Source organism: Rhinoderma darwinii, chromosome 3 (genome assembly GCF_050947455.1).
Source record: "Rhinoderma darwinii isolate aRhiDar2 chromosome 3, aRhiDar2.hap1, whole genome shotgun sequence".
In the NCBI taxonomy this organism is placed as follows: Eukaryota; Metazoa; Chordata; class Amphibia; order Anura; family Rhinodermatidae; genus Rhinoderma; species Rhinoderma darwinii.
Window position 1 is genome coordinate 64257146 of NC_134689.1, and position 27945 is coordinate 64285090.

General features: G+C 41.2%; 1 protein-coding gene across 4 annotated transcripts in view; it reads right to left on the bottom strand.

The window, feature by feature from the left end:
- LOC142748949 (gamma-aminobutyric acid receptor subunit pi-like) overlaps positions 1-27945 on the bottom strand; it is a 628889-nt gene that overhangs the window by 426762 nt on the left and 174182 nt on the right. For 2 of the 4 annotated variants that reach the window (XM_075856381.1, XM_075856383.1), the window contains exon 1: positions 4091-4181. The exons of the other annotated variants lie outside the window; for them this stretch is intronic. The gene's annotated coding sequence lies outside the window, so the exon portion shown is untranslated. Of the gene's footprint in view, positions 1-4090; positions 4182-27945 lie in introns of those variants that run through there. 4 annotated transcript variants of the gene reach the window in all.

The window sequence follows — 27945 nt, forward strand, 5'->3', positions numbered from 1 at the left end:
TGTCACTTGAGTATATTGACAGTACAATCATTCATAACAATACTTCACTACACAACTCATGGCCAAGGGTATGTGAGCTTGGGGGTCACTCACACATACCAATTTGCACTACTGGACTTTTAATTATATTAATTCCTTTGCAAATCAATAAAAGTTAAATATTAATTTACCTACAGACCACATTCTTTCCCCCTTTCCCACTTCCTGATCTATTTCAGCTGTCAAATCTCCCTGCTCTCAGTTGCCAGAGGTAGCTGAGGGCTGGGGGCGTCTCTGCTCGACTGGGTGAGATCGATATTAGTATCGATATCACCCGTTTAACCCTTCAGATGCGGTGTTCAATAGCGTGCACCGCATCTGAGTGGTTTTGGAGAGAGGGAGGGAGCTCCCTCTCATCCCACTGACACCCGGCGATAAAATCGCCGAGTGTCTGTGTCTCCAATGGCAGCCGGGGGTCTAATAAAGGCCCCCAGATCTGCCTGTAGTGAATGCCTCTGGCATGACCTAGCAGATGCCTGTCTGTTTTACACAGACAGGCATAATACACTGCAATACAGAAGTATTGCAGTGTATTATAAATGTGATCAGATAATCGCATAGTGAAGTCCCCTAGTGTGACTAGTAAAAAAGTGGGAACAAGTTTAATAAAAAGTGAAAAAAAAAAGTGAAAAAAATAATTAAAAACACACTTTTCCCCTTACAAACGGCTTTATTATTAACAAACAAAATAAAGTAAAAAAGTTACACATATTTGGTATCACCGCGTCCGTAACGACCCCAGCTATAAATTTCTGACATCATTTAACCCGCACGGTGACCGTAGTAAAAAATAAAATAAAAAAGCATGCAAAAATTGCAGTTTTCTTTGAATCCAGCCTTAAAAAAATGTGATAAAAAGTGATCAAAGAGTCGCATCTACTCCAAAATTGTACCGATAAAAACTACAAGGCGTCCCGCAAAAAAGAGCCCTCCTACAATTGCATCGGTGAAAAAATAAAAACGTTACGCCTCTTCAAATATGGAGAGGCAAAAACAAATAATTTTGAAAAAAGTGTTTTCACTGTGTAAAAGTAGTAAAACATACAAAATCTATACAAATTTGGCAATCGCAGCAACCCACTGAATAAAGTTATTGTATTTTGTTGACTGATCCCATTCTACTGAAGGTGCTTCCACACTACGCTGCCAGGGCATCACGCAGAGCTCCCAATTTGTGCGATGCCATGGTACGTAGCTACCTCTCACCTATTAAACCTGGTAAGGTCTTTGGCACAAAGGGGCCCAAATGGGGCTGTAAACCATGCGGTGATTGCATCAGTTGCCCTAATGTTGAGCGTTCGGAGAACTTTGTGGACTCCAGTGGCAACAATAATTTTAAGATCTGTTGGCCTATATCCTGTGGCACTATAGGGAGTCATCTATTATGCCACTTGTCCATGTCCAAAGATATATGTAGGCATGACTACTCATGAGTTGCGTTTGAGGGTCAGGGAGCATGTCAGGGACATCGAAAACGCAAAAACCGCAGACAATGTTGAACAGCTTAAAACAATCCCTAGACATTTCCGACTACACCATGCCTGCAGTTCTAAGATGTTGAAGATTAGGGGCATTGACCACATCAACCTCGATATGCGTGGAGGTGACCTCAAAAAACGTCTATTACAGAGGGAATGCAAGTGGATTTGGAGGCTCCAAACCTTGCACCCCACAGGCCTCAATGACACCGCGGGGTTTTCATCATTTCTCTGACTGTCAGCAGCTTTTAGTGGTGTTGGATTTTGTTACTGTTGTATATAAAGGATCTTTTGGTGTCTTTGTGATTTTAAAATTTTTTATATTTGTCTTTTACAGATTAGACCTCTAACATGAGCCTTTTTCATTACATCCGGATTTTCTGCTTTCCACTTTTTGGGATGTTCTTGTGTATTACTACTTATTTTGTCCTTTTGTGGTGCTTATTGACCAATCATCATGGAGATTGTTTTCATGTTTGCTGTCATGGTCATTTTATCCTTAATACAATAACCAGTGTTCTATTATTGTTCATCTATATAAATTTCCTATAATTATATTTGTATATGAATAAACATTTTACCTTATTCACATTGCACTTTTTAATGCAGTACTATGCACTTTCCATATGGCCTCACATTTTCTTCCACTGTATAGTGGATTTCTTGTCCATTCAAGTATTCTTCTTATCACTTCTTCAATATTTATTTTATTCCTTTACATCACTCTCGTTTTCAATTTTTTTAATTTATTTTTTCACTTCACTCACTGTCCTCCGTACTACAATCAATATTTTCACCCTCACACACACACCAATCCCTTCACTTTCACGTACGTTGCACCCATTTATTCATTTCATTCATTTTATAACTATAAGTCTGATAACTTATGATTGTTGTGCTTACCTTTTTTGTAATGTTTTTGTGATACTTCAAAATGATGCATTACTCATGCCTGCTTTCTCATACTTCATTTACATTTATGTCACAATGTCTCTCACTGGTTTCTAAAGTCTCATTGGGTACCATGGCCGAGTTTACAAACATCACGTATCCAGGGTTACCTGTCTTCTCGCTGCGTCGCTCCTCTGATTGGTGGACGAGTGGCCGGTCTCCGTTCTGCCGCTCATGACGCGCCGGACCTCGAACTCACGTGACCGCGTCAGGTGACGCGGTGATGTGTATCCGGCTCCGGCCCCTCGTGATCAAAGTTTCTGGCAGGCGCGGCCATCTTGCTTCACCTCGAGGCAGCGACCGGTAATTATGTGGCGACATACAATTATACCTTTACATCTGGGATCCCTGTTTTGGATACTCCATGTTAATTGGTCGGCTCCTCCCTTAAAAGTGGTACATGCCCTGTCCAATGCCACCCCCAGACGAAGGCAGTTGCGCCGAAACGCGCGTTGGGGCAGACATCTCGCTGTGCACTCTAGCCTGGACTTAATATGGGTATTTTCAATTGTCATCACCTGTTGTAAACATTTTTTATACCTCAGCATTGTCTATTTTCCTGCCGTGTTATTTATACGCACTTGGTTACTCATTCTTAGACCATTTTATATGGCATACACTTTCATTACATGTAACTATTAGGGCAGCATATAGCTTGCAGACATATCCAGTGCTAGGTTATGCCACCAGGCACTAATTTTTTATGTCTACATGGCTTATTTACCCTGTAAGTTGCATGGCTTGTATGTCTTTTTTAACCTGATGGTTTATGGATTCTTTTTTAATCATTGTATACTCATGTGTTATCTTCAATAAAGTATTTGTCTATTTTCTCATATTTCTAGTTTATTGGCATCTTCTTCTTTAGGTTATATAAAGTTATTGTGTTATTTATACCACACGGTATACGGCATAAATTTAGGATGCAAAAAAGTGTGGCGAAATTGTTGTTTTTTTTCTATTCCCCCCCAAAAAAAAGTTAATAAAAGTTAATCAATAAATTCTATGTACCCTAAAATCGTGCTACTAAAAATTACAACTTGTCCCGCAAAAAACAAGACCTTATACAGCTAAGGCGACGCAAAAATGAATAGGCTATAGTTCTTTGAATGAGACGATGGAAAAACGTAAAAAATGGCTTGGTCATTAAAGGGGTTGTCCCAAGTTGACTCAAATTTTTTTTTTTAAACATTCTAAGCAGGAAATGAATTTTAAAACATTTGCTGTTAAAAAAAATTTAAAATTCATTTCCTAAGTGCCTTTTTTTTACACTTGATAACTCAGCAAGTGCTGGTTATCTTTTCTAAAAAGGGGCGTGAGCGGCTCGATGTCAATCAAGCCGCTCCGCTCTGCAGTGTGCGCGCTCCCGATGTTGCTAGATACTGTAGTTCTAGCAGCATCGGGAGAATGTTCGTCTCAAGCGGGCATGGTAAGCCCGATTGAGACGAACTTACCGTGAATGTCAACAACACTACACTGCACTACACTACACTACATTCACCCCGTTTCGGCAAACAACTTCTCCCCCACCCTCTCACTACATGTAATGTTTGTAGCCGCCGTACCGGTGATGCATCAGCACCCGGCGAACAACTAAAAATATATAAAAAAAATAAACTCACCTAAGACGTTCTAACGGCGCTCTGAACGGTCCCGTCACTTGCCATCTTCCCTCTTCTTGGCGCCGCTCGCATTCATAGTAACAATGCGTTGTGGCGCAGATGACGTAATCATATCAGGCACACGTGATTACGTCATCTGCACCCACCGCTCTGTTATTGTGAATGGGAGAAGAAAAGTGACGGGACCTTTCAGCTCTTCGTGGGAACGTCTTAGTGAGTTTATTTTTGTATGTATGTTGTCATGTATGTGTATATGTGCATGTATGTTTTCTTGTATGTATGTTGTCCTGTTTGTATGTGTATATGTGCATGTATGTATGTTTTCATGTATGTATGTTGTCATGTTTGTATGTGTATATGTGCATGTATGTTGTCATGTTTGTATGTGTATATGTGCATGTATGTTTCCATGTATGTATGTTGTCATGTATGTGTATATGTGTATGTATGTATGTATGTTGTCATGTATGTGTATATGTGCATGTATGTTTTCTTGTATGTATGTTTTCATGTATGTATGTTTGCTTGTATGTATGTTTGCATGTATGTTTGTTTGCTTGTATGTATGTTTGCTTGTATGCATGTATGTTTGCTTGCATGTATGTATGTTTGCTTGCATGTATGTATGTTTGCTTGCATGTATGTTTGTATGTATGTTTTCTTGTATGTATGTTGTCATGTTTGTATGTGTATATGTGCATGTATGTGTATGTATGTTTGCTTGTATGTATGTTTGCTTGTATGTATGTATGTATGCTTGTATGTATGTATGTTTGCTTGTATGTATGTTCTCATATTTGTATGTGTATATGTGCATGTATGTTTGCATGTATGTATGTTTTCATGTATGTATGTTTTCTTGTATGTATGTTGTCATGTTTGTATGTGTATATGTGCATGTATGTGTATATGTGCATGTATGTTTGCATGTATGTATGTTTGCTTGTATGCATGTATGTTTGCTTGTATGTATGTATGTTTGCTTGCATGTATGTATGTATGTATGTTTGTATGTATGTTTTCTTGTATGTATGTTGTCATGTTTGTATGTGTATATGTGCATGTATGTGTGTATGTATGTATGTTTGCTTGTATGTATGCTTGTATGTATGTATGTATGTATGTATGTTTGCTTGTATGTATGTTGTCATATTTGTATGTGTATATGTGCATGTATGTTTGCATGTATGTATGTTTTCATGTATGTATGTTTTCTTGTATGTATGTTGTCATGTTTGTATGTGTATATGTGCATGTATGTTTGCATGTATGTATGTTTTCATGTATGTATGTTTTCTTGTATGTATGTTGTCATGTTTGTATGTGTATATGTGCATGTATGTTTGCATGTATGTATGTTTTCATGTATGTATGTTTGTATGTATGTTTTCTTGTATGTATGTTGTCATGTTTGTATGTGTATATGTGCATGTATGTTTGCATGTATGTATGCTTGCATGTATGTTTGCTTGTATGTATGTTTGCTTGTATGTATGTATGCTTGTATGTATGTATGTTTGCTTGTATGTATGTATGTATGTTTGTATGTATGTTTGCTTGCATGTATGTATGTTTGCTTGCTTGTATGTTTGCTTGCTTGTATGTTTGCTTGCTTGTATGTTTGCTTGCTTGTATGTATGTTTGCTTGTATGTATGTTTGCTTGTATGTATGTATGTATGTTTGTTTGTATAAATGTCTGTATGGCTATGTATGATACTGTCTGCCCTGTATCTAAGCCAACTTTGCCGCAGGCTTCTATACATGGTATAACAGTCAGTATCACACATGAAAGTGAAACTAAGCCTACGACATGTTTTATTTAATTATTTTTTTTAATATTTTTGATTTTTTACAGGTTTGGTGTTTGGACTACGTCGGTTTCGAGGACTACTTAGATGACGCTTTTTTATTTCATCAATAAAATGGTTAATGAGGGTTGTGTTGGGGGTGCTTTATTTCAATAAAATATTTTATCTATATCTTTGTGTTTTATTTTCAAGTTTTATTACTATCACTTTAGTAATGGCCGCTGTCTGAGTGACAAGGTCCATTACTAAGGGGAGGCTTAGTGTTAGCCGATGCAGAGGCTAACACTAAACACCATTATTACCCCGGTACCCACCACCACCAGGGGTGCCGGGAAGAGCTGGGTACGATCCAGTACCCGACCATCTATTGTGATGGTCGGGCTCCGGGGCGGCCGCAGGCTGGTATTATGAGGCTGGGAAGGGCCAAAAACAGTGGACCTTCCCACCCTTGTAATGCTAGGCTGCTGCTGCTGTGTTGTATCTGGCTGGTTATAAAAATGGGGGGGACCCCACGTCATTTTTTTTTTATTATTTATTTATTATTTTTATTAAAAAGACATGGGGTTCCACCCAATTTATCATAACCAGCCACAAACAACACAGTGTTATTAGCCTGGGAATGTACTAAGCCAGTGGCCCCTCCCACCTGTGTAATGCCAGACTGCTGCGGCCTTGTATATGGCTGGTTATTAAAAATGTGGGGGACCCAACGTCTATTGTTAAATTTAGAAAAAAAACGACGTGGGGGTCCCCCACATTTTTATAACCAGCCCGATACAACACAGCAGCAGCAGCCTAGCATTACAAGGGTGGGAAGGTCCACTGTTTTTGGCCCTTCCCAGCCTCATAATACCAGCCTACGGCCGCCCCAGTACCCGACCATCACAACAGATGGTCGGGTACTGGATCGTACCAAGCTCTTCCCGGCACCCCTGGTGGTGGTGGGTACCGGGGTAATAATGGGTGGTTAGTGCTAGCCTCTGCACCGGCTAACACTAAGTACCGCCTTTATAATGGACGCTGTCAATCAGCCAACTGCCATTATCTAGGCACTAATAAAGTTTGAAAAAAAAAGACAAAGACAATTTTTTTTTATTGAAATAAGAAATCCCCAACAAAACCCTCGTTAACCATTTTATTAAAATTTTCAAAAAACGTAGATCTACGCAGTAGTCCAACTAATCGAAAGACGTAGTCCAATCGGTACATCAAAATCTGCAACAACATTAAAAAAAAGTTATCAATGTGAACAATACCGATACTTATACTCACCTACACACACACACACAAACAACCACACACAAACATATACACAAACACATAAACACACACCCATATATTACACAAACACACACATAAACACATATACACACACACATATACACACACATATACACACACATATACACACAAACACACACATACACATGTACACAAACACACCCATATATACACAAACACACATATAAACAAACACACAAATATACAAAAATACACACACATACACACAAACATGCACAAACACACCCATATATACACAAACACACACACACACACACACACACACACACACATATATACACACACAAACACATGTACACAAACACACCCAAATATACACAAACACACACACAAACATATACACAAACACACCCATATATACACAAACACACATATACACACAAACATATACACAAACATATGTACACAAACACACCCATATATACACATACACAAACACACACATATACAAAAACACACACACACACAAACATATACACACAAACATATACACAAACACACCCATATACACAAACATATACACATACACACAAATACACCCATATATACACTCACACATAAACACACACACACACACACACACACACACACACATATGCACAAACACATATACACAAACACACCCATATATACACAAACACACACACATATACACAAACACATGTACACAAACACACCCAAATATACACAAACACACATACACAAACACACATACAAACATATACAGAAACACACCCATATATACACAAACACACATATACACACAAACATATACACATATACACACAAACATATGTACACAAACACACCCATATATACACAAACACATACACAAACCCACACATATACAAAAACACACACACACACACACACACACACACACACACACACACACAAACATATACACACACAAACACAAAAATATACACAAACATATACACATACACACAAATACACCCATATATACACTCACACATAAACACACACACACACACACACACACACACACATATACACAAACACACCCATATATACACAGACACACACACACACACACACACACAAACATATACACACTTACCTTTAGCGGAGCGCAGACTTCTCCTTGCGACGGGTGCCTTTCCACTGCATCTTCTGCGCATGCGCCGAGAAGCGCCGAGATGCGCGTTCACGAGCAAATGACATCCTCTGCTCCGGACGCAGAGGATGTCATTACGCATGCGCGGCCACCGCTAAAGGTAAATAGCGGTGGCCGGGAACCTAGGCAACGAGCAGGATACAAAGAGGGACCGACCGCAACTTCAATCAAGAATAGCAAGAAAACGACATCGCTGGACGACGGACAGGTAATTAGAATTCTTCTTATTTTTACATGGGGGAGCTTTATAGCTCCATATATCAACTTGGGACAACCCCTTTAAGGTCTAAAATAGGCTGGTCATTAAGGGGTTAAACAGATGGACATGAGGATTATTCTGATGCAGCATCTCCTTTAAAGGGTTATTCCCATCTCCCTTGTTCATTATTTTTGGTTTAGAACATTATGCTATAGAAAAAAAAAATATATTGCACATCTCCATGTTTCTCCTACCATGATTTCATCATCCATGTACTTTTCCCTTCTTCTTGTACCCCTTCGACTTTAGAAATATGGGCGTGACGCTTCTTCTTCATAAGCATCACCAGCAAGTGGCGCTGTAATAACCTCACAGCACCACTTTATTCAACATGCACGTTCCCGTTGCTACAGTCTAAAATACTTATAGCAGCATCGGGCGTACAAATACAAAACAAACAAAAGCATACATTGCCCATGCTGCAGTGAGAAAGTTCGAGACACTATGCTTGCTTCAAAGTCCACAATAGAGATAACATTGTATCTGAGCAAGCACAGTGTCTCCTACCTAATAAGCGCTCTGCAGCCATATGATAATTGGAAAGCGAATGAATAGCTCCAGGGAAGTGAGTATGCCCTGGAGCTGTCCCATTGATTTACAGTGAAGGAAATAAGTATTTGATCCCTTTCTGATTTTGTAAGTTTTCCCACTGTCAAAGACATGAACAGTCTAGAATTTTTAGGCTAGGTTAATTTTACCAGTGAGAGATAGATTATATATATAAAAAAAAAAAAGAAAATCACATAGTCAAAATTATATATATTTATTTGCATTGTGCACAGAGAAATAAGTGTTTGATCCCCTACCAACCATTAAGAGTTCAGCCTCCTCCAGACCAGTTACACGCTCCAAATCAACTTGGTGCCTGCATTAAAGACAGCTGTCTTACATAGTCACCTGTATAAAAGACTCCTGTCCACAGACTCAATTAATCAGTCTGACTCTAACCTCTACAACATGGGCAAGACCAAAGAGCTTTCTAAGGATGTCAGGGACAAGATCATAGACCTGCAAAAGGCTGGAATGGGCTACAAAACCATAAGTAAGACGCTGGGTGAGAAGGAGACAACTGTTGGTGCAATAGTAAGAAAATGGAAGACATATAAAATGACTGTCAATCGACATCGATCTGGGGCTCCATGCAAAATCTCACTTCGTGGGGTATCCTTGATCCTGAGGAAGGTGAGAGCTCAGCCGAAAACTACACGGGGGGAACTTGTTAATGATCTCAAGGCAGCTGGGACCACAGTCACCAAGAAAACCATTGGTAACACATTACGCCGTAATGGATTAAAATCCTGCAGTGTCCGCAAGGTCCCCCTGCTCAAGAAGGCACATGTACAGGCCCGTCTGAAGTTTGCAAATGAACATCTGGATGATTCTGAGAGTGATTGGGAGCTGTGGTCAGATGAGACTAAAATTGAGCTCTTTGGCATTAACTCAACTCGCCGTGTTTGGAGGAAGAGAAATGCTGCCTATGACCCAAAGAACACCGTCCCCACTGTCAAGCATGGAGGTGGAAACATTATGTTTTGGGGGTGTTTCTCTGCTAAGGGCACAGGAGTACTTCACCGCATCAATGGGAGAATGGATGGAGCCATGTACCGTCAAATCATGAATGACAACCTCCTTCCCTCCACCAGGACATTAAAAATCGTTCGTGACTGGGTCTTCCAGCACGACAATGACCCGAAACATACAGCCAAGGCAACAAAGGAGTGGCTCAAAAAGAAGCACATTAAGGTCATGGAGTGGCCTAGCCAGTCTCCAGACCTTAATCCCATCGAAAACTTATGGAGGGAGCTGAAGATCCGAGTTGCCAAGCGACAGCCTCGAAATCTTAATGATTTACAGATGATCTGCAAAGAGGAGTGGGCCAAAATTCCATCTAACCTGTGTGCAAACCTTATCATCAACTACAAAAATCGTCTGACTACTGTGCTTGCCAAGAAGGGTTTTGCCACCAAGTATTAAGTCTTGTTTTCCAAAGGGATCAAATACTTATTTCTCTGTGCACAATGCAAATAAATATATATAATTTTGACAATGTGATTTTCTGTTTTTTTAAATATAATCTATCTCTCACTGGTAAAATTAACCTAGCCTAAAAATTCTAGACTGTTCATCTCTTTGACAGTGGGCAAACTTACAAAATCAGCAAGGGATCAAATACTTATTTCCTTCACTGTACATAGAAAGAAAAAGAGGTGTCCGGGCCAGGAGCTAGCGCGCAAGCGCAATCTATGCATACACTCGAGACCCAGCCAGAATCAAGAAAGTGACACAGAGGAAACTGCGCAAGTGCGGCCACCGCTGCTGGATCCCGGCAGAGGCCATATGCATAGGTGATGGCAATCAAACAAAGAAGGGAACATGTGTTGTACAGCATGAAATATCTGTCAAACGTTGCATCATTAAAAAAATAAAGGTATTTAGAAAGATGCTTATATTTACATTAAGGATGACATGGACATTAATAATTGAGATAATGCCGGCTTCTCTACTGGAAAAAAATAGAACCAATGAGATGGAATATCTGCCCATGTATCTTAAATGTGGGCATGAAACCACTCTCTCTGACTTCAGTTGTTCCAAATAAAGTCACATGAAAGCAGTTGTTATAACTTTGGATTTTGCTAAGAAAATTTCTTGATTCAAGGCTATACCAACCAATCAGAATCCATCTCTCATCTTCTCAAGTCCCCTTTGAAAATGAAAGTAGTAATCTGATTCGCTGCTGTAAAGGGAAGTGTTTTAATGTATTTATATCTATGTACGTGTATGTGGATATATATATACATAGATATATACATGTGTATATATATATATATATATATATGCGTGTGTGTGTCTGTGTGTCTGTGTATGTGTGTGTGTGTGTGTGTGTGTGTGTGTGATGCACTCCCACATCACAGGAGATTCCCACTGCCTGCCCCCCCCCCTGCACGTGGATGGGTTTGGCACAGTGATGTCATACAGGAGTGCACGACGGACAGGGCTAAATTGCAAGTGCACTCCCCAGTCCTACACTCCCCTACCTGTGAAGACCTGGACGCCATCCCAACCTGATTAGACCTGCACATCAGCCCTCACCTGAATAAATGCTATATACCACCAAAGCAGGCCTGCTGAACTCAATCTACAGGACCAACAGTCCAAGTATTATTCCTAACCCTTCCCTAACTTGCCATAACTACTCAAGCTGCTGCATCCCACTCCAGCAATAGCTTAACCCCTGCAGCTCCTTCCCACTGCCTTTAACTCTATCACTATCCTACCATAACCCTGCACTACAGCAATTAAGCCCTTTATTGCTAGTCCTCCCCAATCCCCTTTGCACTTTCTCTTTCCCAACAGCCCTTATTGTATTAACCCCTTAGTTACCAGAAAAGTAAGAGCCAGGTGTGGGAGGGTCACAGAAGTAAGCTTGAGTGTATGGTATTTTATATGTGTATGTAGGTACGTGGGTGGGTACTAGAAAAGGATTGTACAGGTACTATTAATGTGTTGATGATATATTGCACCATGTGTAGTGTAAGTGTTAGGAAACGTTCGTCATTTTAAGGTTGTCATGACTACTAGCCTAGCTTCTGGGTGACCCTGGTTTGAGATGCAGAGCCAATATCATTTCTCTGTCTGCAACCTAACAGGGCCAGGAGTGTAGTATTTGAATCTGTTCAGTTTTCCCATTGTTGCTTGGGATTCTTTTGTGTATGCATGTTTCTGTTCAAGCTCCTAGTTGCACCCTGTATCACCTTGACTATTTGGATTCTTTGAACTGGACTTCAGCTTGTCTTTGAATTTACCCTCTGCTCACTGACTTGCACTTTTGGTATCTCGCTGTTTTGTACTCTGCTTGCTGAGTACCCCTCTGGCTTGTCAGGCTATTCATTCTGGTATTGCCTGCAGTTGCACCTCCTGTCCAACACCGTATTCTGTAAAAGCAACCTATGTTTTATGTAGCCAAATCCAACCTGAATTGTGGTGGGCTCCGGTGAAGACCATAGAGTAGCCTTAGACTCTGCTGACCAGAGTGGTGACGGTTTTCAAGTAGCTGATTTACCTGCCCGCATGATCCAGATAGTCTCCATCTTTCTTTGGGGAATTGCTTGTATAGCAATTCCAAAAGCTTGCACTCTGGGGAATTGCTCAAGTAGGGATTCCTTGACATCCTTTAAAAATTGTCTTTTCCACTATAAAACCTATGGTGGAGCAAATTGCCTGGTCTGACTCAGCTGGTACAAGATCTGGCTGAAAGGATTCAACACCATGAAACTGCATCAGTTCAAGCAGTCGTTCCAGCTTCAAATCCGGTTGAACCTAAAATTAACTGGTGATCGTAAGTCTTTCATTAACTTTCGTGAGAGTTGTATTTTCGTCTAAGGCCTTTTTGCTCTGGAACTGAGCAGCAACGAGTTGGCCTTGTCATTTCTCTATTGCAGGGAGATCCTCAAACCTGGGCCTTTTAGTTGAGACCGGATGCCTCTGAATTTCTCTCTGTTAAGACCTTCTTTGCAGCCCTAGGTTTATTATATGGTGAACCAGATATCTATGCTGTGGCGGAGGCCAATCTGTTATCTCTCCAGCAGGGATGGCATCCTGTCGAGGATTACTGTTCAGAATTTAGACGGTGGTCCGTCCCTTCACAGTGGAATGATGCAGCACTCCGATGTCCATTCCGCCGAGGCCTTTCTGATCTCTGATAAAAGATCTTCTAGTAAATTACCCTCCGCCCTTGACTTTGGAGGATACCATGACTCTCGTTGTGCATCAAGACCGACGTCTATGAGAGCGCAAAAAAGAAGATTCAACAATGGTCTCTCCTCTTCCCTGTGCTGAGATCCCTCCATCTGTCTCACAGGAGCCCATGCAGTTGGGCTCCTCGATGTGTTCTTATGAGCGGAGACTTTTCCATAAACGCAAAGGGCTGTCTTTCTATTGTGGAGATGCTGGTCATACGCTCAAAAATAATTCCAAAACGTCCAGCTCTGGAAAACTTCAGAGCCTATATGGCGCCTGAGAATGCCATCTGGATGGTCAGGTTTTTCCCAAACTTTCTCAAAAAATCCTTTTGCCTGTTGTTTAACCCCTTAATGACCAAGATAGTTTGGACCTTAATGACCAAGCCGGTTTTTTCAAATCTGGTATGTCTGACTTTATCAGAGAATAACTCTGCGAACGTTTTGAATATCCAAGTAATTCTGACATTGTTTTTTCGTCACATGTTGTACTTTATTTTAGTGGTAAAAGTAGACTGATACGATTTGCGGAAATTAATTAAAAAATAGAAAAATTGAAGAAATTTTGTAAAAATTACAATTTTTTCCTATTTTTAACTGCAATATGTCACATATGTACATATATACTGTACAATTTTTTTTATTAAATATATATTACCATCTCTTTACTCTATTTTGGCAGCACTTTTGAAAAAATTAAATACATTTTCTGCAATTTAGAGGACTTACAAATTGAATAATAATTTTTTACGTTTTGAAGTACATTTTGTTTTCCTGCACCAAGCCAGGTTTTCAGAGGCTCATAGGTCTCAGAATGATGGAAACCCCCACAAATGACCCCATTTAGAAAACTAGACCTCATAAGGTATTAATGTAGGGGTATAGTAATCATTTTGACCCCACAGTTTTTTTGCTAAATTTAATGCATAGCAGGTGAAAATAAATTACATTTCACTTTTTTCCTAAAAGTATCAGTTTGAAGACCGATTTCTTTGTAAAGCGAACATGAAAATGAAGAATCACACCACAAAATCTATCACCCTGTTTCTCCTGTTTTCAAAAATACCCACATTGTGGCCCTAATGCGTTGCCTGGACACATGTCAAGGCCCAAAAGGAAGGGAGCACCCGGAGGCTTTCAGGACTAATATTTTGCTTGAAAATGTTTTAGGCCCCACTGTACATTTGGAGAAGCTTTAAGCTGTCAGAACGATAGAAACTCCACATAAACGACCCCATTTAGAAAACTAGACCCCTTAAGGTATTTATCTAGGGGTATAGTAAGTATTTTGAGCCCACAGTTTTTTGCTAAATTTAATGCATAGCAGGTGAAAAAAAATAAAATTCACTTTTTTCATAAAAGTATCAGTTTGAAGACCAATTTCTTTGTAATGCAAACATGAAAGTGAAGAATCACACCACAAAATCTATCACCCTGTTTCTCCTGTTTTCAAAAATACCAACATTGTGGCCCTAATGCTTTGCCTGGACACATGGCAGGGCCCAAAAGGAAGGGAGTACACGGGGGCTTTTAGGGCACCAATTTTGCTGGAAAATGTTTTAGGCCCCAATGCACATTTGGAGAGGCTTTGAACTGACAGAATGATAGAAACCCCCAAGAAATTACCCATTCTTAAAACTACACACCTTAAGCTATTCAGGAGTGTAGTGAGCATGCTGACCACTATGTTCTCATAAAGGAGGCATGTCCTGAAAAATGTATTTGCCTGTTTGACTATGTCTTGCTAACAAAGCAACTGTCCCACATTTGTGTCATTCTGATGCCGTTGTGAACAGCATTCTAGTCTGATATATAAAAAATTATAGTGGGAAAAATCAACTGTTCTGGAGTGAACGGCAATATATTTTTAAAAAAAATGGAGGAAAACGTATCCAACTATGTGGCAAACTGGAGTTTGTTCACGAGATAAAAACACCTGAAGGGCTATGATGACATCTTGTTTTTTATAGTGACAGGTCATACAACGTCTCTTTAGCCTCATCAATCCCTATATAAGGGACAAACGTACCAAGCGACGCGGTACACCATAACAGACCCCTGCCCGGCAAGGTAGGAACCGCTATGCGCACAAACAACCAATTACCTACACAATATATAAAGGGACAGTGTCCAAAACCATATATAGGAACAGTAATGGATCACTAGTCGCCAAAATAATGTCAGTATTGCCAGAAGGTTTGTCATGGTGTAAGAGATCCAGTAAAAACCTGAATAAAACTGTAGTAAAGCCCATGGTGTATTGATATGGAACAGCTCGATTATTAGAGATCCTCCAAATAAAAAAAATATGCCCATTTCACGATACAGTAAAACAAATTGAGCTTTGTGTGGCAGGACATAGTCATTACAGGTCATCTTACATTTTGAAAAAAAAAAAGATATGCCATTTCAGTGACAACATAGGGTCACATTTTGAAAGCTATAACCCTTATGCTTTTTATCTAGGTGTGTAGTGAGTATTTAGACCCTGCAAATATTGAGGCCTTAATATTTAGCGTGCCTTTTCTCCTGTGCTTCAAGATATTCATCTAGGGGTATAATGGAAATTTTTAGTTATATTTAGTGGTTTTACTGGGATGTCAGGATTGCACATCAGAACTCAGAATTGAAGGAGGTTTTTAGGGCCCACTTTTTACTCGTAAGATTTTATGCAACACGGGTGTCAGAACATTTAGAAAATTCATAAAATGCCTCCTTGAATAAAATTGAAACTTTCAAGGTATTCATCTAGGGGTATAATGGGAATTTTTTGTTTTATTTGGTAGTTTTTGGTTTTTTTTAAATGTCAATTGGGACAAAATGGGAAATAAAATAAATTTTAGAAAGTAAATACCCATCGATAGGAGAAGTCAGGAAGAAAAGGGACTTAATTCAAATCAACAGAGGTGTGGTATACTCGAAAGCACTCTCCAATGCAGAGGCCCGGTTTAGAGGGGCAGGTCTCACAGCAGTGAGTGGTGTCTTTCCTAATGCCCCTCATCGAGCACACTCGACACCTTCTTTGGGGCCTCCTTTTCTTTTCAGTGGGGGGAAGTACGCCAGGGAAATGCTGCCCATGAACAAATCTTGAGCCCACTATTCCAGAAGCACTGCTGCTTCCACTGCTGCTCTCCCCTTCCTGGTCTCCAAAAATCAAAGTTTTAATAAAATCAAGAAAAGTCCCCCTGTGGCCTGCACTTTTATACAAAACAAAGGAATTATATAGTGCCACTTGTGTCAGGTATACGGCCAATTTTTTATACCAGGTTCTTGTTTTTCTGAGGGCAGTAGTGTCCACGTTGGTGCCTGGGGTGGCAGTAAATTCAGGCACCTGGGGCATATAATTATCAGGGGCAATCCACGCAGGGGCATCTGAATTTGGTTGTGCTTGCGTACTAGCCCTAGAACGTCTACGGGGGGGCTCATCACTAGATGTGTCACTTGAGGATGACGACATAAAAAATGTCACCTCATCTCCACTGTCAGACTCTGCACAGAATAAGGCATACGCCTCTTTAGCAGTGAACACCCGCTTTGTCATTATAATAGTTTTTAACTCCCTGAACCTCTAACCCTAATTAGCGCTACCCTAAATTATTTTTAACTAGCCCTGACTACCTAACCTTACACCACGTACACTCTAACAAGCTAGTCTGATACTATCCCTAACTAATTTACTATCCCTGTCGCTCACTAACAAACTTTTTTTATAGGTTTTTTTTAAATATTTTTTTTATATATATTTTTTTTAGTATTTTTTTTAGTACAAAAAGACTGAACTGATTCAGTGATGCCTGTCACTAGGCAACAGACGATACTGATTGGGTGATGTGGCACACTGGGGTGCTGATGAGGCAAAAGCATTTGCTGATGGGGCACAGGGATGTGCTGATTGAGCACAGGAGGTGACTGACTAGCTGTAGGAGTGACTGGTCAGAAAAGGGGGTGACTGATCAGGCTGTGGGGGTGACTGGTCAGCACACGGGGTGACTGGTCAGCACAGGGGGTGACTGGTCAGCACAGGGGGTGACTGATCATGCTGTGGGGGTGACTGGTCAGCACAGGGGGTAACTGGTCAGCACAGGGGGTGACTGGTCAGCACAGGGGGTGACTGATCAGGCTGTGGGGGTGACTGGTCAGCACACGGGGTGACTGGTCAGCACAGGGGGTGACTGGTCAGCACAGGGGGTGACTGATCAGGCTGTGGGGGTGACTGGTCAGCACAGGGGGTGACTGATCAGGCTGTGGGGGAGACTGGTCAGCACAGGGGGAGACTGGTCAGCACAGGGGGTGATTGGTCAGCACTGGGGGTGAGAGGTCAGCACAGGGGGTGACAGGTTAGCACAGGGGGTGACAGGTTAGCACAGGGGGTGACTGGTCAGCACTGGGGGTGACAGGTCAGGCTGTGGGGGTGACTGGTCAGCACTGGGGGTGACTGGTCAGCACTGGGGGTGACAGGTCAGGCTGTGGGGGTGACAGGTCAGCACTGGGGGTGACTGATTAGGCTGTGGGGGTGACTGATCACTCTGTGGGGGTGACTAATCAGGCTGTGGGGGTATATTTCATGCACAAGTAAAATTAGATCCGTCTCTGATCTCCTCTCAAAACCAACAGAGGAGCTCAAAGACGGAGACTGTAGAAAAACAAGTCACACTAACTGTGATTGGTCTGTCTGTACTGACAGACCTATCACAGCGATCGCCGACAGGGGGCCACTTTCATTGGTCCCCTGTCGGCTACCTCTGTTGCTAAGCTGTCTCGGACAGCAGTTTGCATTGAACTGTCACCTCGCCCCGCCGCGCTGTGACAGTTTAACTGCATCACGTACATGCACGTGGGAATGCGCTAACCAGCCTCATTCCCCGACGTGCATGTACGTGATAATGCGGGAAGGGGTTAACAACGTTTATATTTCTGGTCAGTCTTTCTTAGTTTGTGGTTCTGCGGGTAATTTTTTGGGATTTTCAGGTTGCTAAAAAATTGGCTATTCCCCTCGTTCAACTGAGATGCCCTGTCAAAGTGTTTCATGTAGATAATATTCCTCCCTCTCAGGGGTCGGTCAAGTTCTCCACTCTAGCTGTTACTTTAAAAGTGGCTACCTTGCATACTGAACTAATTTCTCTCTTTATCCTACAAAATTTGCCTACTGAGGTAATATTGAGTATTCCATGGTTACAGGCACATAATCCTGTTATTGATTGGGTAAGGGCAAATTTGATTAAGTGGAGTCCTAAATGTTATGAATCTTGCATGTCTCTGTCTACTACTAATGTATCTTGTAATGCACCATTGAGTGTATTCAAGATTTTGATGATGTCTATTCTGAAATCGGTTGTGAATCTCTCCATCCTCATAGACCATATAATTGCCCTCTTTGTACTCCACCCTATAATAACCTACATGCCCGGGTCTAAAAATGTCAGTGCTAACGTATTATCTCGAAGATTCTGCTCCTCACAGGTCCCCAACTTTCAGTCTGAACTTATTTTGTCTAAAGGGATAATGGTTTCTGCAATATCGCCTGATCTTGCAACTGAGATTAAAGAATGCCAGCGGCTCGCCTCACAAACCATTCCTGCTGGGAAGTTGTTTGTACCTCCTCAGTTCAGATTTTGTTTGCTTAATAAGTTATATGACTCTGTTTTGTGTGGTCATCCAGGGATAACTGGTACTAAAGGATTGGTATCACGGCTCTACTGGTGGCCGCCTGTATCTCCTGATATTAGTTCCTATGTCTCTGCTTGTGATGTCTGCGCTCACACTAACACTCCTCGAGTTCGTCCTATGGGTGAGCTACTTCCATTGTCTGTTCCACAGAAACCTTGGTCCTATCTGTCTATGGATTTTATCACTGATTTGTCTCCCTCTGAAGGGAAAACTGTCATTTGGGTTGTGGTGGACCGTTTCAGTAAATTGTGTAATTTCATTCTATTGCCTCAACTCCCTAATGCCAAAACTCTGTCTAAATTATTTATTGATCAAGTGGTTAGTCTGCATGGTATTCCGGAAAATATTGTCTCTGATAGTGGTATACAATTTGTGGCTAACTTCTGGAGAGCTTTCTGTAAGAAACTTTTGTGTACAGTTATCTTTCTCTTCTACGTTCCACCCTGAGACTAATGGTCAAACCGAGCTCTTTAATCAAATATTGGAACAGCATAGTTGCGGCCGCGGGTAGCCGGCGCTCACCTCTGTCGGAGGTCCGCGACTGCAGCCCCCTGGCCGCTTGCCAGCGTCTCCCTCCAAGGAGATGCCAGCTCCTGCGGCCGTCCTTCCCTGCACTGTTTGTTAAGGTGCCAGCGCACGCGCTTACTAAAAATCCCCTATCCAATCCCCAGATCACCCTGGACTATAAAAAGGGCTCTGCCCTTCCATTCTTTGTCTGAGCATTGTTGTTGTTTACCCATCTTAGTTCTGCAAATGGTCCCTTAGTTGTAGCCTGCTCCCAGTGTTCTCGTGCCCTGCTACCTGTATCCCTTGCTATATTTGTTCTTGTTCCTTATCTAGTGTTGGAGTCGTGTTATGTCATCTGCCATGCCTGCTGTCATACACCACATCTGGTGTCATCTGCCACACCTGCTGTCATATACCTGGTGTCATCTGCCATGCCTGGTACCATCCGCCACATCTGGCGCCACCTGCCACATCAAGCTCCCTCCGTGACAAAGCCTCTGCTACTGTCTGGACTCTTACAGATACCCTTGTGCTAAGGACTTTGCATAGAATTTGTATAGACTGTGATTTGGCCAGCTGGCCTAGTGGGTCCACATACACCGAGATCAAGACAAGTATCCTAGGTGTAATATTGCAGAAAACCAGGCTGCATGGGTCTCGTATCTTCCATTAGCGGAATTTGCTATGAATAATCACCACCACGTTTCTGTTGATACCTCGCCGTTTTTCTGTAATTATGGTTTTCATTTTGGTTCATTTTCCGCCTCTTCTAGTGATAATCCTGAGGTGAAAGTTGAATCAAATAAACTGTGCACAGTTTGGGCTCAGGTTCAATGGAACATGAAGAATTCCAATTTAATTAAAAAGAAAAATGCTGACAAAAATCGTACGGTGGGTCCTGTGTTCAGCGTGGGTCAAAAGGTGTGGCTTTCTACTAAGAATCTACGACTGAAAGTACCATCTCGTAAGTTTACTCCTAGGTTTATTGGTCCATATGAAATTGTTGATGTTATTAACCCTGTGATTTTTTTTTGCCTGGCTCTTCCTCCTTCTTTTAAAATTCATCATGTTTTTCACAAATCTCTCCTTAAAAAATTTGAACCACCATCTAATCCCTTCACAAAACCTCCTCCTCCAGTTCAGGTAGAAGGAGATATGGAATTTGAGGTTCAATTGATTGTGGATTCCAGTAGGGTCAGGGTTATACTCCAATACTAGATGCTCTGGATGGGGCATGGGCCAGAAGAACGAACTTGGGTTCCTGCTTATTCAGTACATGCTAATCGTTTAGTTAAAATTTTTAATTTTAAATTTCCTTTGAAACCTAGGCTGAGGTTTAAAGGTTCGGCTGACCCTCGTAGAAAGGGGGGTACTGTTATGAAACGTCCGTCACTTTAAGGTTGTCATGACTAGCCTAGCTTCTGGGTGGCCCTGGTTTGAGATGCAGAGTCAATCTCCTTTCTCTGTCTGCAACCTATCAGGGCCAAGAGTGTAGTATTTGAATCTGTTCCGTTTTCTCATTGCTGCTTGTGATTCTCTTGCGTATGCATGTTTCTTATTAAGCTCCTGGTTCACCCTGTATCACCTTGACTGTTTGGATTCTTCGAACTGGACTTCAGCTTCCGTCTTTGAATTTACCCTCTGCTCAACTTTTAGCATCTCCTGGTTTTGTACTTTGCTTGCTTGGTTTGATTTACCCCTCTGGCTTGTCTAGCTACCCGCTCTGGTATTGCCTGCAGCTGCAGCTCCTGTCCAACACCGTATTCTGTAAAAGTAACCTGGGTTTTATGCAGTCAAATCCAACATGCTTTGCGGTGGGCTCTGGTGAAGACCATAGAATATCCTTAGACTCTGCTGACCAGAGTGGTGACGGACTTGAGGTAGCTGATTTACCTGCACGCTTGATCCAGACTGTCTCCAGCTGCCTTTGGGGAATTGCTCAAAGGGTATGGTAATTACATAAAATTGCACTCTGGGGAATTGCTCAAGTAGTGATTCCTTGAAAGTTAGTTTATTTGATACATATTGAAAGTTATCGTGTATATATTGGAGTATACTGATACTATATTGTGAATACATATATTTTGTGTATTCTGTGGTGTACAACTGAGTGTGATTTTGTGTTAGTAATAAATCTTGCTTTATTATACACTTGTGTTGTGAATCACGGCACACACACACACACACACACACACACGCAGACACGCACACACGCACAGACGCACACACGCACACACACACAAAATAATCAAATAAGGCAAATAGAAGGCGTAATATAAGGGAGAAGGTAGGGGAGCTAGGCATAACCTTAGTGACCCTAATAAAAGCAGAGTGTAATAGTGGGGGACATGAGCCCCGTGAACCCCACTAATTGCTAGCCCTTTAACAGTTGCTATGGGCAACCCCTCCACTGTACCTTTCCATCTAGGATTATCTAGTAAAGTGCACTACCTGCTACTGCAAGATAAAAACATCTATACTATAAAAGCAAATGTCTGTATTCGCTTCTATAGTATTGAATCGTGATCCTCTGATAAGGACTGGAAACAGAGAACAACGGCAAGATCAGGACTTTTATGAAAACCTTCCGGGACACCCAATGTACTATACTACAAAGATCTTCTTAGCTTCTTTTATAGTATTGATTGTGATCCTGTGATAATGGCTGATAACATAGAACAACGGCAAGTTTGGGACCTTTACGAAAGCCTTCCCGGACACCCGATGTACCTACAGTATGTGCCAAATTTGGGGTCAAATGGTTCAGGCTTCTGGATGCCCATAGAGGACCGACAAACATACATTCGCTTCTATAGTATAGATAAAGTGCAGAAAACTGTACTTATCAGGGTTTTTTAATTTGTAATGGTTCAGACTGCACTCGGTATAGGTGGGCGCACGAGTAGGAGTCCAATCCAGTAATACAGTAGAAAGATTACTCCGCACACCAATTGGGAGTGGAATATTTTTCTTATTTTACTATGCCAGTGCCTATGTGTGACGTTTCGTTCTCAATGAACCTTCATCCGGCAATTTAGTCGTTCTGGGATGCTGAGTTAATGGCACTATAGAAAAAGCACACATTGTTTGTGTTTCCTCACTGCCCATTACCCATTGCCCACTACACATTAGTGACCGCCAATACGCCTTTTCACGGCGGCCACTAATCGGCTTATTCTGATGCATACGCCTTTTCACGGCGCTGCATCAGAATAAATAAACAGAGCAGGGAGCCGTTAAAACTCCCTGCTCTCAGCTAACAGAGGTAGCTGAGGGCTAGGGGCATCCCTGCTCGAACGGGTGGGATCAATATCAGTATCGATCTCACCCGTTTAACCCCTCAGATGCGGCACTCAATAGCGAGTGCCGCATCTGAGCTGTTTTGGAGAGAGGTAGGGAACGCCCTCTCATCCCACCAGCAGCCGGCGATAAGATCGCCGAGTGTCTGTGTCTCCGATGGCAGCCGGGGGCCTAATAAAGACCACCAGGTCTGCCTGTAGTTACTGCCTGCTATGCATCTGCCAGTCCGTTTTACCCTGACAGGCAGTAATACACTGCAATACAAAAGTACTGCAGTGTTTTATAAAAGCGAACGGATGATCACATATTAAAGTCCCCTAGTAGGACTAGTAAAATTTAAAAAAAAAGTGAAGAAAAAAATGCAAAACCTACTTTTCCCCCTTACAAAATGCTTTACTATTAAAAAAACTAAATAAATTAAAAAAATTACACATATTTGGTATCGCCGCGTCCGTAACGACCCCGACTATAAAGCTGTTACATTATTTAACCCGCACGGTAAACGCCATAAAAAATAAAATAAAAATTGCTATTTTCTTTCAATCCTGCCTTAAACAAAATGTGATAAAAAGTGATCAAAAAGTCACATCTAAAATAAACAGAGCAGGGAGCCGTTAAAACTCCCTGCTCTCAGCTAACAGAGGTAGCTGGGGGATATCAGTATCGATCTCACCCGTTTAACCCCTCGTAAACACCCGAAAAACGGCAGAAAAATCGGAAGTAGAACGCCTCCAAACATCTGCCCATTGATTTCAACGGGAAAAATGGTGATTCGTTCTAATTGGCCGTTTTTTTATGGAGCCATTTTTCATAGACTCTATAGAAAACAGCTCCAAAAACGGCCATAAAAAAACGCAGCGAAAAACGCCTCGAAAATCGCGAGTGGCTTAAAAAACATCTGAAAATCAGGAGCTTTTTTCCCTTGAAAACAGCTCCGTATTTTCAGATGTTTTTGCCTCACCGTGTGAACATACCCTTACAATCACAGAAGGGCACAACATCTACCTTAACCCCTTCAGGACTGTTTTGGCCTTGTGGACTTAGCCGACATTTTCAAATCTGACGGGTCACTTTATGTGGTAATAACTTGGGAATGCTTTGATCTATTCAAGCGATTCTGAGACTGTTTTCTTGTGACATATTGTACTTTATGTTAGTGGAACAATTTGATCAATAAATTCAGTATTTATTTGCGAAAAACTCTAAAATTTTAGAGAAAATTTGAAAAATTAGCGTTTCTCTAAATTTTAATGTATCTGCTTATAAAACAGATAGCACACAAAATAGTATACAAATAGTATACATTTCCCATATGTCCATTTCATGTTTCAATAGTTTTTTGAACATCCTTTTATTTTTCTAGAACATTACAAGGCTTAGAACTTTAGCAGCAATTTCTCACATTTCAAGAAAATTTCCAAAACCTATTTTTATAGGTACTAGTTCAGTTATGAAGTGGCTTTAAGGGCCTTATATATTAGAAACCCCCATAAGTCACACCATTTTAAAAACTGAACCCCTCAAAGTTTTCAATACAGCATTTAGAAAGTTTCTTAACCCTTTGGGTGTTTCACATTAAATCAAGCAAAGTAGAGGTGAAATTTACAAATGTCTTTTTTTTGTCAGAAAATACATTATAAGCCATTTGTTTCTGTAACACAGAAGGTTTTACCCAAGAAATGCAGCTCAATATTTATTGTCCAGATTCTGCAGTTTTTGGAAATATCCCACATGTGGCCCTAGTGTGCTTATGGACTGAAACACAGGCCTCAGAAACAAAGGAGCACCTAATGGATTTTGGGGCCTTCTTTTTATTAGAATATATTTTAGGCACCAGCTCAGGTTTGAAGAGGTGGTGCCAAAACAGTGGAAACACCCCCCAAAAGACACCATTTGACAAACTACACCCCTCAAGGAATTTATAGATTGGTATAAGGAGCATTTTAACCCCACAGGTTTTTTGCTGAAATTAGTGGAATTAGTCCGTAATTTTTTTTTCCAATAAAACAAAGAAATTATCCATTTTTACAAGGCATAAAGAAGAAAAAGCACCCAAAATTTGTAAAGCACTTTCTCCTGATTACGGCAATACCCCATATGTGGTAATAAACTGCTGTTTGGATACACGGCATAAGGGAAGGAGTGCCATTTGGCTTTTGTAGCTCAAGTTTTCTGGAATGGTTTCCGGGTGTCATGTCCCTGAGGGACCAAAACAGTGGAAACCCCCCAGAAGTGACCCAATTTGGGAAGCTACAGCCCTAAAATGTATCTAGGGGTATAGTGAGCATTTTTATCCCACAGGTTTTTTGCTGAATTTAGTGGAACTAGGCCGTGAAAACTTCTATTTTTTCACCGTGCATAATAAATGACATACTTAATTTATTCTGCGGGGGCGATGCTATTACAGCGATACCATATGTATATAGGTTTTTTAGGTCTTATGGGGTTTGCACGATAAAATCACGGTTTTAAAAAAACGTATTTCGTTTTTTAGTTTTTTTCCCTAATAATAAAGGATTTTAGAAGAGGAGAAAAAGGGCGATTTTTCATTTTATCACTTTGAACTTTTCCCTTTTTATTTTTGTACATTTTTTTTTACTTTTTTTTTTTTAGTCCCACTAGGGACTTGAAGTTCCAAATGTTGGATTGTTGTTATAATACCCTGCAATACTTATGGATTGCAGGGTATTAGACCTGTCAGTTTGACACTGACAGGCAGCAATTTAGGTCCTAATCGCCTTCCATAGATGGCAGATTGGATGCCTTTGTTAGGCCTCCAGTTGCCATAGCAACCATCGGCAACCATTATGTTGTTGTAACAGCTTAATTGCAGCGGTCGCTATTGACCGCTGCATTTAAGCAGTTAATCGGTGGAGATCACAGCTGTGATCACACACAATGTTTTCCCGCAGTACTAAGGTTGCTAGTAGCAGCCTGTACTGGGCATTCGCCGGGCTGCGGCGAATGCCTGTGTGCTTCATTAGGAGCACACGTCGATTAACGGGCTACAGGCACAAGGACCAGCGCTGGAGAATATTAATCTATGCGTGGTGGTCGGGAAGAGGTTAACCACTTCCCGACATTTTTCGTAAGTATACGTCATGGAAAGCCAGTGCATCCCGTAAAATGTCGTATAATTACGACAAACGGATGGCACCGGCTCATAAGCTGAGTCGAAGCCATCATCCCCGGATGTCAGCTCTATCTTACAGCTGACACCCTGCTGTAACGGTGGGGTCCGAAGTTAACTTCGATCCCCGCCATTAGACACTTAAATGCAGCGGTCAAAAGCGATCGCTGCATTTAAGGATTTTGTAGCTCATCGGCACCCAGCAATGAAATCGCTGGGGTGTCCGTGGCTGCAATGGCAACCGGAGGCCTAATAGTGGCCTCTCGGTCTGCCTAGTGCCGAAAATGTCCAGCCACCGCCCAGAGACAGGGCCTAAAAGTCTTCCGTAACCGCCGGCAAGATGGCGTCGGCTCAGGAGATGAGCCTATGTCATCAGCGGTGGATGTTAGCTATATGTTACAGCTGACATCCACCTGTAATTACAGGAACCGGAGCTAACTCCGATCTCTGCCATTAACCGCTTAGATGCAGTAATCGAAAGCGATCGCTGCATCTTTGTTGTTGTCTGCAGATCGGCATCTCTGCCCAGCAATCGCTGGGCGGCTGACTGCTACTATAGCAACAGGAGACTAAAAAATGGTGTCCTGCTCTGCCTTTACGGAACCGATTAGGCCCCATCCGGAGGCGAAGCCTAGTTGGCTTGCTGTCAGTGAATGACTGACAGAAATAATACATTGCACTACATAGGTAGTTCAATATATTAGATCAAAAAAATCTGACAGTTGGACCTTCAAGGAAAAGTGTAAAAAAAAACAGTGTAAAAAAAAAGTGAAAAAAACCAAAAACTATATAAAAGTTTAAAGTAATAAAATAAAACACAATCGTGCTTTTTCCCTTATGAAGTCCTTTATTATTGAAAAAAATAAATAAACCATATATATTTGGTATCGCCGCGACCATAACAGCCTAAACTCTAAAAATATTATATAATTTATTCCACACGGTGAACGGCATAAAAAAAACCCGTAAAACACAATGCCAGATTTTATGTTTTTTGGTCACTTTGCCCTCCAAAAATTGTAATAAAAAGTGATCAAAAACGTAATGTATGCAAAAATGGTACGTATAAAAACTATAGCTTTTCTCGCAAAAAAACATGCCATCATACAGCGCCGTCAATTAAAAAAATGTAAAAGTTATGGTTCTCACAACATGGCGACAGAAAAAATACATTATTTTTACAAAAGTAATTTTATTATGCAAAAAGTTGTAAAATATAAAGTACTATAAATTAGATATCACCGGAATCGTACTGACCCACAGAATAAAGTTAACATGTAATTTATAACGCATGGTGAACGCTGTATAAAAAAAATCCTGAAAAAACTATGCCACAATTGATGTTATTTGGTCACCTTGCCCCCCAAAAAAGGGATAAAAAGTCGCATGTACCCCAAATGGTACCAATAATAACTACAGCTCATCCCGCAAAAAAACAGCCCTCATTCCACTAAGTCTATGAAAAAATCAATTTAGTTAAGGCTCCAATAAGTCAAGAAATAAAAATATGCGGTTGTGCAGGCCCGAGGGGAACATTTCTTTTGTTTCAAGAGGCGATTTTATCGGGGACCTAAAATTAGGAAACCAGGAAGGGGAGGGCCTAAACATATCTGCTGGAAATGAGGGCACCCGTATTATACCAGGACAACACTTCCTAGCAAAATTTCCCAATCAGCAAAGGTGATGAATGTGGACCAAAAGGGGGATAAGTAAGGACACAGTTTTTCAGTGCCACACTGACCTGTGCAGAAAGGATAGCTTCACAGCGTAACACACATCTATGGATTCTTTTATTGGGTTTTGTTTTACCCCATTATTATACCACCTGACTATGCCCCTGATGTATACTGGCAAACTTACATGTACCCTCACATTATAAACTGAAATACCAGTAAAACTCCAAACAAAATTACTACCCAGCAAAATCTTTGCTTCAATAGCCAAATGGCGCTCCCTCCCTTCTGAGCCCTACAGCGTGCCCAAACAGGAGTTTACTTCCACATA